At 40.4% G+C, this 12,237-nt stretch overlaps 1 non-coding gene across 1 annotated transcript; it reads right to left on the reverse strand.

Annotated features, from left to right (window-relative positions):
* Positions 1-6,227: 6,227 nt before the first annotated feature.
* On the reverse strand, positions 6,228-6,334 carry LOC122077605. Its single transcript, XR_006139852.1, has one exon. It is a non-coding gene; the product is annotated as a small nucleolar RNA R71 (small nucleolar RNA).
* Positions 6,335-12,237: the final 5,903 nt, after the last annotated feature.

Below are 12,237 nucleotides of genomic sequence, written 5' to 3' on the forward strand. Positions count from 1 at the left end.
CAGAAATTTCATTCCAGAAAAAAGGAGTAATAGACTCAACATACACGGACTCTGGACTTTCCTCAAGAGGGAAGGCTGACTCAAAATCATAAACATAAGACTCGACTATAGACTCGACGACTGACTTGATGCTTTTATTAGTGGTATCCAGGCTGATTGACTCAGTAGCATGAGTAAACTTGAAGTTCTCTCCAATGCTAGTCCAGTTTAGGAGTGGGTCAATGGCTTGATGGATGAGTAGATGCGGCAGGGGGCCTTCTTCTTCTTTTAGGAAGGTTGCTACTATTTCTTCAGCGGTGCTGACATGGTACTCTTTGATAGATGCTTGCTTCTTTACAAATACAAGTTGATCTAGTTTATATTCTCTAAAATCAAACTTCTTGAGGGGTGAGGATTGGTGGAGACTGCTTAATCCCCTTTCTATAAAGTCTAACTTTTTAACCCTATTGATTGAGGCCATTCCTACTCCTCGATCACACCTCTGACCACCATCATCGGTCTTCCTGTTGTAGTTGATCCGGGCACAATGCACGCAGACCAACGTTCTTTGTGATCTTCTTTGCTTTGCATATATACTCCTTCCTCGAAAGGGCCTGGCTTGAGCTCATGTAGCTCCCGAGCTCGTGGTTCTCGCAGAAATGAACAGATGTGGTTCTTCAAATCAGTGGGAAGTTACAAACTCCAGATGAGTCTTATCTTCTTTTCCCATTCTCTCTTCAGAAGGACTCGGGGGCTAGGTGATTCTTTTGACTGGATCAGTGTTGTAGGGCTGTTAGAGGAGAACCCATCTTCAAGTAATGCTAATTCTGCTATTCCAATGATGTAGCTGTCCTGATCCCTTTCTTTGTCTTGCTATTGCTCTACCTCATGAGTTACCCAGTCGAACTCATCTTGAAAGAGCACTTCGAATCCTAGTTGCATCTTTGCGACGGTTTCATCAAACCATGGCTCAACATTACCGCAAAAGGGAAAATCTTCTCCTTCCCTCACAAAATACCCTTTGAGAGTGGGGTAGTAAGAGGTAGATATTTTCCTGATCATTCTAAGTATTTTTTGCCCCTTGTTGACATTATTGCTTTTTAGTTCAAGCACCGGAGGAGTGTACCCCAAACTGCTTCTTCCCTTGCTTACCATCAAAGTTGGTAACCTTGAGACACCTTGATGATACTTCCCTAACCCCATTCCAGGAAAGTATTGCATGTTCTTCATCATTTGACTTAGCGCCGGCCTCCAAATAGCTTCATAGTCAATAGGGATTTTTCCTTATGGTGCTTCCTTGGCAATGGCCGCATAAGTTACTTCTAACTCAAAACCACTAAGTCAGACTTCATGGTCTTGATCTTCTCCCTTTTCAACATTGGCTAGGGTGTTGTCCACTTCGGTATCTCTAGATATTATAATCACTTTCTCCTCATGAATGAACTTCATCTTTTGATTGAGGCTAAAAGCTACAACCCTTGCATGATGCAACCAAGGTCTTCCTAGGAGCATGTTGAAAGACACTGGTATGTCAATGACTTAGAAATCAATGTCAAACTTCATCAGGCCAATTATCATGGTGAGGGTGAGGATTCCAAGGACTTCTCTTTTGGTATTATCATATGCCCATATTGTCTGGCTTGATAGTCTTCCATATTAATGCCGATGCTCTTAGCTGACCTCAAAGGTAGAAAATTCAAAGCAGACCCATTATCAATGAGGACTTGAGGCACAATCTTATCAATACATTCTACTGTAATGTGCAAATCCCCGTTGTGCCTCGCTCCTTTAGGGAGTTCAAATTTTAAAAACATCAATGACTGCACCGCATAGGTCGCCCTTACTATTTGTGCGAGATGTGTTGGATCTATCTCGATCGGCACTTGCACATTAGTGAGGGACTTTATGACTGCTTCACGGTGAGAAGGGGAGGCCATCAATAACCCCCAAATTGAGATATTGTCCTGGGCCTTGTTGAGCTGAGCCAAGACTGGATTCTCCAGTTCTTTCTTTAAGCCACTTATTCCTGCCTCATTAGTCCTTGACTATTCTACGGCTAGGGCCTTGCCCTTGTAGTCTCTTCCACTTCAAGTCTCCATCACACTGACAAGTTTCTTTACAATAATCTTTGTCAGATAGCAACCTTCATTATCACATTATTCCTACCATGGGATCATCTTCTTCTTCAGATTCTCCTTCTCTGCTTGGGGTGGGAAGTCAAGGTCCTCCACAAATATCTAGAGCCTTGGCTTGAACTTTCTTGGCCGCATTGGAAAGGCATTGGAATCCTGCATCCACTGCCTCTGCAAGGGTATCCTCTCCCCCTATTTCTTTAAGGTTTTCCAATTGTTCGGTATAGTAACTCTAATTGATGGTTACTTCTCCCAACATTTAATCAATCTCTTCCACTCGGAGTTTCATGGAGTCTAGATGCCCATAAATACTGCTCTTCGAGATCCGCCACAGAATTCATGTGACATTCAAAGACGTTTTCGTGATCCCTAAAGTCCTCACTACTTCCTGATTCTGAGGTAGACCCGTCTTCCTCCATTTGGATTATAAGTGCTAATTGGATGGCATTTGTTGGGTCAATCATGGGGTCATCTCCCATGATGGTGAATACTGAATATCTTCCCAGATCTCTTAGTGAATAATATCAAGATTCATCGTCTTCGTCATTATTCCAAGGTCCCTAATAATTATTGTCATCCCAATCCTGGTACTCATCATCATCTTGAGAATCAGAGTTATCCCCAACATTCTCATCCTCTCTCTCGTCCTCATCATCTTCATCATCATCCTCTTCTTCACTGATTTCTCCCTCACTTGGTTCTTCATCAGATTTCTCCTGACCATCAAATTCTCCTGGATCCAAATGCTTATAGTATTCAAAGTGTATAGACCGGAAGATTTCCATAGGGCCAGACTTGACTTCATTGGCTCGAAGTTGGATCATACCAGACTCATCATCTTCTGTATCACTCCCTATATGGATTAGGGAGGTGTGCTCTTTGATTTGTTCCCCCCACTGCCAATTCCATTACTGCTCTAAGGAGGTCATCTGTGACTTCTTCAATGTTCTCTGGGTTATCCTCCTGAGGTATGGTTGTCTGAATTAGAGAAGTGGGGTCACTATCTTGATTTTCTCCTAAGACATTCACCGAACCTGTTGATGAGGTTATTTTCGGGTAATCAGGCAGTGCAAGCTTGTCCTTCTAGTTGTATCTGCCTATCCATTCTTTTCTTGGATTATCCACCACACCTTGGGAATGGGATTGGTATGAGGGTGATGAGGACTATGAGGCGAGGTGATATGAAGGTGAGGTGATATTAGAGATAGGGTATTGTGATGAAGATAGGGGGTGATAAGATGAGGAGGTTCCTTCTCCTTGATGGTATGGTGGAAGTTGCTGATATGGAGGAGGTTGGTGGTATAGCAAATGTTGATGGTGTGGTAAAGGTTGATAGTATGGCGGAGGTTGAAGGTATGGTACTGATGAGCACATTTATGTGTGAAATCTAGAGTAGTAAAACATGCATTTTACATATTTAGAATGGAGCTACCTTGGGTTTTACTCTCTTTTTGCAGGTTTTATATTTTCAAGGCCTTAAGGACTATCGGGAGCTATATCTTCAATTTTACACGTAAAGAGGTCCTATTTCTTTCCATGGTTGCGAAGAGGACGAAATTCTGAGCAAGATGGACGTGTTCAATTAAAAGTACACATTCGTTTGGTCACCCATACAAATGATTATTCTTTTCAGGCCAGAAAAAGAATAATGGATCAGAACTGAACCGAGATGCAGAACCAGCCCGTTTGTAATTGTCCCAGAGGTACAAGGAATACTCCAAATGCCAACAAGGATCGATGGACCACATCTTTAAGTGATTAAAGATTTGTTTTTGGTAACAACAACTACCTAGCTTAGTTGGTGAGTTATGGTGTACAAAATTCCCTTGCTCACCAAGAGGTCTCAAGTTCGAATCTCATGGTTGTTTTTTTTTTAGAGAATTTGTTGAAGATTTCCTGCTTTTCACTCACTTAAAGCACTAAGGGCATGGAGGGGATTTCCACATCAAATTAGAAGCAAGCAAAATCGTGGAAGCAAGAAGAGAAGAAAAAGAAAAAAAAAAAAGGAAAGCAAAATCGTGGAAGCAAGAAGAGAAGAAAAAAAAGGGAGAACCAAAGATTGTCCAAATCTTCTCTCTCCTCCACATCATCACCAAAGATTGTCCAAATCACACAAAGGAAGGAAAAAAAATCGTCCCTAGGAGAGAGAAAAAAGAAGAAAAATAAATTAGAAAAAAAAAAGGAAAGAAAATAAGCAAAAAATTATAGGAAATTTCTCAAAATTTATTTCTCTCTTCTCTCTCCTCCATCTTAGCACTTTTGGACTCAAAAGATCTCACAATCAATTGTGGGTTTCTCTCTTTTAGGAAAGAGAAAATTGTTACCCTACCTCTCCATTCCCTATAAATACAACTCATGTAAGAGGAGGAGACACAATTCATTCTTCTTCTAGTTTTTTTTTAGTTGCTCTCTCTCCCTCTCTCACTCTTTGGTTTTAGTTCTTCTCTATTTTTGCTTTAATCACTTTTGTAATAGTTTTTTTTATTTCAATTAATGCAAGCACTCTTTTATTCTTATTCAGCCTTTTTATGTTTATGATTTATGCAATTGAGTTGTAATTTTTTAAGTTATAGTTCTAGGCTTAGATCTAGGTGACAAGATCACGAGCCATGGAGCAATTTTTTTTCAAGTTCAAGCATTGATTCAAGTAAGTAGGCTCTTTCAGTAGTCTTCTCTCCCCCCTCTCATTCCCTCTTCTGACTACCCTTTCTTTCTTAATTTAGGATTTTTATTTTCAGTCGTTACATTATTGCTATCCCTTTCCCCCAAGGTTCATGGCTAGTGTATGTGTTGGCTTTGCCCCTCCTAGCCATAGAACCATCAATTTATTGCTTTTATTTTAATTGTCTCCCTTTCCCTAAAGCCAAGTAGAGAAACCCTTGTAAGAGTGACTCTCTGGTCAAGTAGGGAAGCTCATATTATGATGCATCCCTCGGGCTAAGTAGAGAAACCTACTTGTGAGTCTCTCTCTAGCTTTATCCCCTTTCTTTTACTTTATTTTTATTTCAGTTTTTATTTTTTTTCCTTTATTATTATTTTTTTTTAATTGCGTGGGTTGTTTATTTTCAGTTATTTATTTATTTAATTTTAATTGCGTGGCTTGCGTCTTTAAATTCTTAGATGACGAATGGTTAGGACGTTATTTTTAGGACGGTAATTAGAATTAGATCACAACCATTAATCAGTTCACTTTCGCATTATTAAAAGAAATAAAAAATAAAGTGGCTGCTCTCCCTGTGTTCGACCCGTAGCTACACTGATCCGTACGCTTGCGGTTACATTTTAAATCTCAAACAAGTTTTTGGCGCCGTTGCCGGGGAGACAGTTCCATGTTATTTTTCACTTTCTTTTGGTAAATCGGAGTGCTTTGTTTGCTTTGTTTTATATTTTTCCTTTTCTTTTATTGAATTCCTGAGAAGAACAACTTGCAATAATAGTTGTATCAGTGGAGGTCGCCATGCCTCACAGTATGATAAAGACAGGTTTCGCCCTGTAGCAGTACCTCAGGAATTGACCTGAGCAACCCCGGATCCCTGCCGGTAAGCTCCCAAAAAGCAAAAAAAAAAAAAAGTTTTGCTATCCATTCTTTTGTGCTTGTCTTACTTTAGTTGTGGATAGTTTTTCTGTTGCATGAGTGTTAAGTGGGTACGTAATACTAAGAATCGGTTAGAAAGAAGAGATCCAACAAGTAGTGACCCTATACGTTTGCTCTCTTTAAAACCCTTCAATATGGGAGACCAACAGCAAAACCCTTCACCTAAATCTCTGAAAGATAGGTTCTACCCTGCTAGAACAGCCCAACCTTCCTGCATAGTTCTACCACAAGCCCAGGGCAATAATTTTGAACTCAAATCTCAATACATCACTATGTTGCCCCACTTCCATGGGTTGACCTCTGAGGATGCATACCTATTTCTAAGGGAATTTGAAGAGGTATGTGTTCTAATTAAGATCCAACAGCTTTCTGATGATGCTGTTAAGCTTAGGTTTATCACTTTTGCATTGAAAGACCAAGCTAAGAAGTGGTTGTATGGATTACCCACAAATTCCATAACCTCATGGGAACAGTTCACAGTTGTCTTCCTTAAGAAGTTTTTCCCAACTCACAAGACCAATAAGCTTAGAAGTGATATCCTTCAGTTTAGGCAAAAGCCTAGTGAGTCATTTTCCAAACTTATAGAGAGATTCAAGGATCTACTCCAAGAATGCCCTCAACATGGCCTAGACCTATGGCATTTATGTCAAATAATTTATGAGGGTATTGATTACCCAACTAAACAAATGATAGAGTCTATGTGCCCTGAGGGATTCACATCCTTTACAGATGAAGGAAAAGCATGGGAATTCTTACTTGACTTAGCTGACAAAACCCGTGGGTGGGAATCAACCCAAGAGAGTGAAAGAACCATAGGAGGAAAAGGATATTTTGTGGATGGGATAGTAGCCAAGGAAGCCCATTTGGATAGCCTAATCAAGAGGATTGAGGCTATTGTTCCTAGAGAGCCATCATCAGTCAATTTGGTTAAGATTTGTGCTTGGTGCCAATCCCCTGGACATGTCATAGAAGAATGCCCCAACACCTCTGGGGGCACTTCTAATGATAGTGTTAATGCCTTATACCAGAATAATCCATATAGTAACACCTACAATCCAGGATGGAGAAATCACCCAAATTTCTCTTGGAATCAGGGCAACCAAGCAGGACCTTCCAATTTCTATAATCAAGGTCAACCTGGACCCCAAAGGCCTCCCTTTGCACAATAATCTTTTTCCCAAAATACTTTTCCTAGGTCAAATGTAGGACCTCAGGCGAGTTTTCCTAGGGCCCCTCTCCTATCATCTTATCAGCAACCCCCTGGGTTTACTAACACTGGAGAGGCAAGTAGAATTAGTGACTTGGAAAAAAATATGGCCCTCCTCATGACAAGCCATCAAAATCTTACGAGAGAACTTACCCAAGTTGTCTCAATTATGCGTGAGAGGGAGAAGGGAACTTTACCCAGTCAACCAGAGCCTAACCCTAGGCATCATCAGCCTGTTAGTTCACAAGGACCAACTAATGCACCACTGAATATAGTACAAGGTCAGACTCAACAAGGGCCCTCTAACCAATGTAATGTTGTTTATGCCCTTAGGAGTGGTAGAGAGTACCTACAGAGCGTTCCTAAATCTTCCCCATCTATTACTCCTGTTAACTCTTCTTCAGTTGAGGACACAAATGTGCCTCTTGTTCCAGGTTCGTCTGATGAACCTAAAGATTTTTCTGAAACTAAAGATGATTTGGTTGAGGAAACCAAAAATGATTCTTCTGAACAGGGGCAAATCCCTAACAGTCCTTATGTTCATCCTGTCCCATTTCCTAATCGCTTGGTAAACAAAAAGAAGACTGCTTCCATGGACAAAATTTTAGAAGTCTTCAAAAAGGTAGAAGTAAACATCCCTCTTTTGGATGCCATATCCCAGATCCCCGCCTATGCAAAGGTACTGAAAGATTTGTGTACTCACAAACGTATCACTAGTGTGCCCAAAAAGGCGTTCTTGGCAGGTAACATTAGTTCCATAATTACTCAGCCTATAGCAGCCAAGTATAAGGATCCAGGGAGCCCTACCATATCTTGTGTCATAGGCAACACCTATATTGAGCATGCCTTACTTGACCTTGGCGCAAGTGTGAATCTTTTACCTTACCATGTGTACAAGCAACTAGGATTGGGAGAATTGAAAGCCACTGGAACTACTCTTCAGTTGGCAGATAGGTCTGTTAAGATTCCTAAAGGGATGGTTGAGGATGTCTTACTAAAGGTGGGGGAATTTATTTTCCCTGTTGATTTCATTGTGTTAGATACTAAGCCCTTCTCAACCAAGGATGAGATCCCAATAATTCTAGGAAGACCATTCTTGGCTACCAGTAATGCATTAATCAATTGCCGGAATGGTTTCCTAAGATTATCTTTTGGTAACCAAACTGTTGAGTTTAACATGTTTAGGATTGGCAAGCAACCACATATGGAAGAAGAGATCAATATGCTTGAGGATTTTCTGGATTTTTCTGATGATTTAGTTACCAACTTTGATATTGATTTTGATTCAGAATTCCAAGAGTGTATGGATGAGTTGGATGATGATAGTGAAAATTTCTTTTCTGAAGTCTTGAGTCTTCACACACTTGTGGAGCCCTTAGGACCCCTTTCCAATTCCATTCCCAAACCTTCCATAGTTGAGCCCCCTAAGCTAGATCTTAAGGAGTTGCCATCTAATTTGAGATATGCTTTCCTAGGGCCTGACCAGACTCTTCCTGTAATAATTTCTTCAAATTTGACTTCTAGCCAGGAAGAGGAGTTACTTAAAGTGTTAAAAGATAATAAGGAAGCCCTAGGTTGGACCATGGCTGATATCAAGGGTATAAGCCCTTCCATTGTGCAACATCATATACATCTTATGGAGGATTCCAAACCATCCACGGAACCCCAAAGAAGAGCTAACCCAGTGATGATGGAAGCCATTAAGAAAGAGATCCTAAAGTGCTTGGATCATGGAATAATTTATCCTATTTCTGACAGCCAATGGGTAAGCCCAGTTCACGTAGTGCCTAAGAAGTCTGGTGTGACTGTAGTTCCTAATGCCAATAATGAGTTGATCCCTACCCGTGTCCAAACAGGATGGCGTGTGTGCATAGACTACAGGAAGTTAAATGCGGCAACCTGGAAGGACCACTTCCCATTGCCATTCATTGACCAGATGTTAGAGAGGTTAGCTGGACATGAATACTATTGCTTTCTTGATGGATATTCCGGCTATAACCAAATCCCAATTGCTTTAGAGGACCAACATAAGACCACTTTTACATGCCCATATGGAACATTTGCTTACAGGCGTATGCCCTTTGGGCTTTGCAATGCCCCTGCTACGTTCCAACGATGCATGATGAGCATTTTTTCTGACATGGTCGAAAAATTCTTAGAAGTATTTATGGATGACTTTTCAATTCATGGGAATTCCTATTCTGAATGTCTTCATCATCTTTCCCTAGTTTTGAAAAGGTGCATATCTAAGAATTTGGTTTTGAATTGGGAGAAATGTCATTTTATGGTTAAATCTGGTATTGTTTTAGGCCATGTAATATCCAAGGAGGGAATTAAGGTAGATAGAGCCAAAGTGGATTTAATTGATAATTTACCACCTCCTCAATCTGTTAAGGATGTTCGGTCTTTTCTAGGGCATGCAGGCTTCTACAGAAGGTTTATTAAGAACTTTAGTCAGTTAGCCCGACCTCTCACCTCATTACTTGTCAAAGATCAGACTTTTGAGTTTTCCAAAGAGTGCCTAGAATCCTTCAAGCAACTTAAGAAGGAGTTGACCAATGCACCCATTGTTCAACCACCTGTTTGGACTGAACCTTTTGAACTGATGTGTGATGCTTCGGATTTTGCCATAGGAGCAGTTTTAGGTCAAAGGATTAATAAGTTGCCCACTGTCATTTACTATGCTAGTAGGACCTTAAATGATGCACAACTCAATTATACAACCACTGAAAAAGAATTTTTAGCTGTTGTGTTTGCATTAGAAAAGTTTCGGTCTTACTTAGTTGGTTCACATGTGGTGGTGTATACTGATCATTCTGCTCTCAGATACCTAGTTCAGAAGAAGGATGCCAAAGCCCGTCTCATTAGGTGGGTTTTACTTTTGCAAGAGTTTGATTTAGAAATTAGGGATAAGAAAGGAGTTGAAAACCTAGTTGCAGACCATTTATCCCGGCTTCCCAATTCCTTGACTGTTGATTCTCCAGTCAACGAGAACTTTCCAGATGAACAATTATTTGCAATGTCCAGTGAACCATGGTTTGCTGACATTGTCAACTTCTTAGTTTCAGGTGTGACTCCGGATCACTGGTCCACCCAAGATAAGTATAGGTTTCATTCCCAAGTTAAGCACTTTTTCTGGGATGATCCTTATTTGTTTAAGATATGTCCAGATCAGATTATCCGACGATGTGTTCCTGATCATGAGCAACATTCCATTCTCTCTTTTTGTCATGATCATGCATGTGGTGGACACTTTGGACCTAAGAAGACTGCCGCAAAGGTTCTCCAATGCGGATTTTATTGGCCCACTCTTTTTAGAGATGCTTTTGATTTTTGCAAGGCTTGCCCTGCCTGCCAGTCTTTTGGCCGTATCAATAAAAGGAACATGATGCCCCTCAACCCTATTTTGGTAGTTGAGATCTTTGATGTATGGGGCATCGATTTTATGGGACCATTCCCTAATTCCTTTGGGAATTTGTACATACTTTTGGCCGTTGATTATGTTTCTAAATGGATAGAGGCCATACCTTGTAAAACTAATGACCACAAAGTGGTGGTCCAGTTTCTCAAAGAGAACATTTTTTCCCGCTTTGGTGCACCACGTGCAATAATTAGTGATAGGGGTACTCATTTTTGTAATCGGCCTTTTGAGGCCCTAATGAAAAAGTATGGGATCACCCATAAGTTATCTACCCCTTATCACCCCCAAACTAGTGGCCAAGTGGAGGTGTCTAATAGGCAGATCAAACAAATCTTGGAGAAAACTGTTAATCCCAACCGTAAGGATTGGTCCCTTAGGCTCATTGATGCCTTGTGGGCCCATCGGACTGCATTCAAGACCGACCTTGGCCAGTCTCCCTACCGTTTGGTGTATGGGAAAGCTTGTCACTTACCAGTTGAGTTGGAGCATAAGGCCTTTTGGGCCATTAAGAAGCTTAACTTTGATTTGTCTGATGCGGGAATTCATCGTAGGCTCCAACTATCTGAGTTGGAGGAACTTAGGAATGAAGCCTATGAAAGTTCTAGAATTTACAAGGAAAAGACCAAAGCTTTCCATGATAAACACATTCTGCGTAAATCTTTTGCAATTGGTGATAAGGTCTTATTGTACAACTCTCGATTGCATCTTTTTCCTGGTAAGCTTAGATCCCGATGGGATGGCCCATTTATTGTTCATAATGTATATCCCCATGGGGCTGTGGAGATTTTGAATCCAGGAACAGGGGTAATTTCGAAGGTTAATGGTCAGCGTTTGAAACCGTTCCTCGAGTTTCCCACTACTAGTAGTGAAGAGGTCATGGATCTCCATGAACCTCTTTACACTGATGACTAATTTTTAATCAGGTATGACCCCCTTGCATTGTCTTTGCTTTTAATTTTTTCCATGCATTGAGGACATTGCATGACTTAAGTGTGGGGGAGGGAAACCAGTTTTTGTTTTTTTTCTTTCACTTTGTTTTGTTTGTTTTTCTTTTTATTTTTGAGCTTGCTAAGGATGAAGTCCTACTTTGGCTTTTGGCTAATGATCATACCATTCGGTTGCTTGATGTATGAAAATAAAATTTTTTATTAAGGTACCCATTTTGAACGTATAAAAACCCTGTTGAGAAGAAAGAAACAAGCATGTGTCTTGAGATGGGACTTTCTTTTGAAAAATAAGAGACCCCTGTTTTATGGTGATGGACCATATGTAAGTCTGTGGGTTCCTTGTACTTTTGATTTGGAGTTGAGACCTTTTTATGCTGGTTGATATAATTTGGCATGGGTTGACAAATGCACAATTTTAAATGAAATGTGAAATGTGGTATAAAGAAGAATAAGAGTTGATTCCTTTGGAACTAGACAGGGCATTGCGCCTCAGGAAGCGTGGTGTCTTGATCGAAATTCCTTGGGAGGAAACTTCTGAAGTAACTCTAGCATCACTGCCTTTGTGGACATATGCAAAAAGCGAAGCTACATAGTAACTTGGGTGTCTGGTGTTTGCTCCACCATGTCATTCAGGCCAAAAGTAGTGGAGTAGAATAGAGTTTATTAGTAAAAAAAAAAAAAAAAAATGTGCAAATGTCATTATTGCTTGGTAACATGTTTGGTCAAAAACACTCCAACGCCTTAGTCATTGGTTCCCTATTTCTTCACAAGTGGTTTTGCCTTAAGATAAGGATGTTTTGGAAGAGACGAGGTGAGTTCCAAATTAAGAAATATGCTAGTGCCTGGAATTGATAAAGGGTAATAAAAGTTCAAGTGTGGGGGTCCCTTGTAAGAGAAATTATCTTTGCTCCGGATCGGTATGAATCTTACCTTTAGAGCCAAAGTTGGGATTTGTT

The sequence above is a fragment of the Macadamia integrifolia genome, chromosome 4, assembly GCF_013358625.1.
Source record: "Macadamia integrifolia cultivar HAES 741 chromosome 4, SCU_Mint_v3, whole genome shotgun sequence".
Classification (NCBI taxonomy): Eukaryota; Viridiplantae; Streptophyta; class Magnoliopsida; order Proteales; family Proteaceae; genus Macadamia; species Macadamia integrifolia.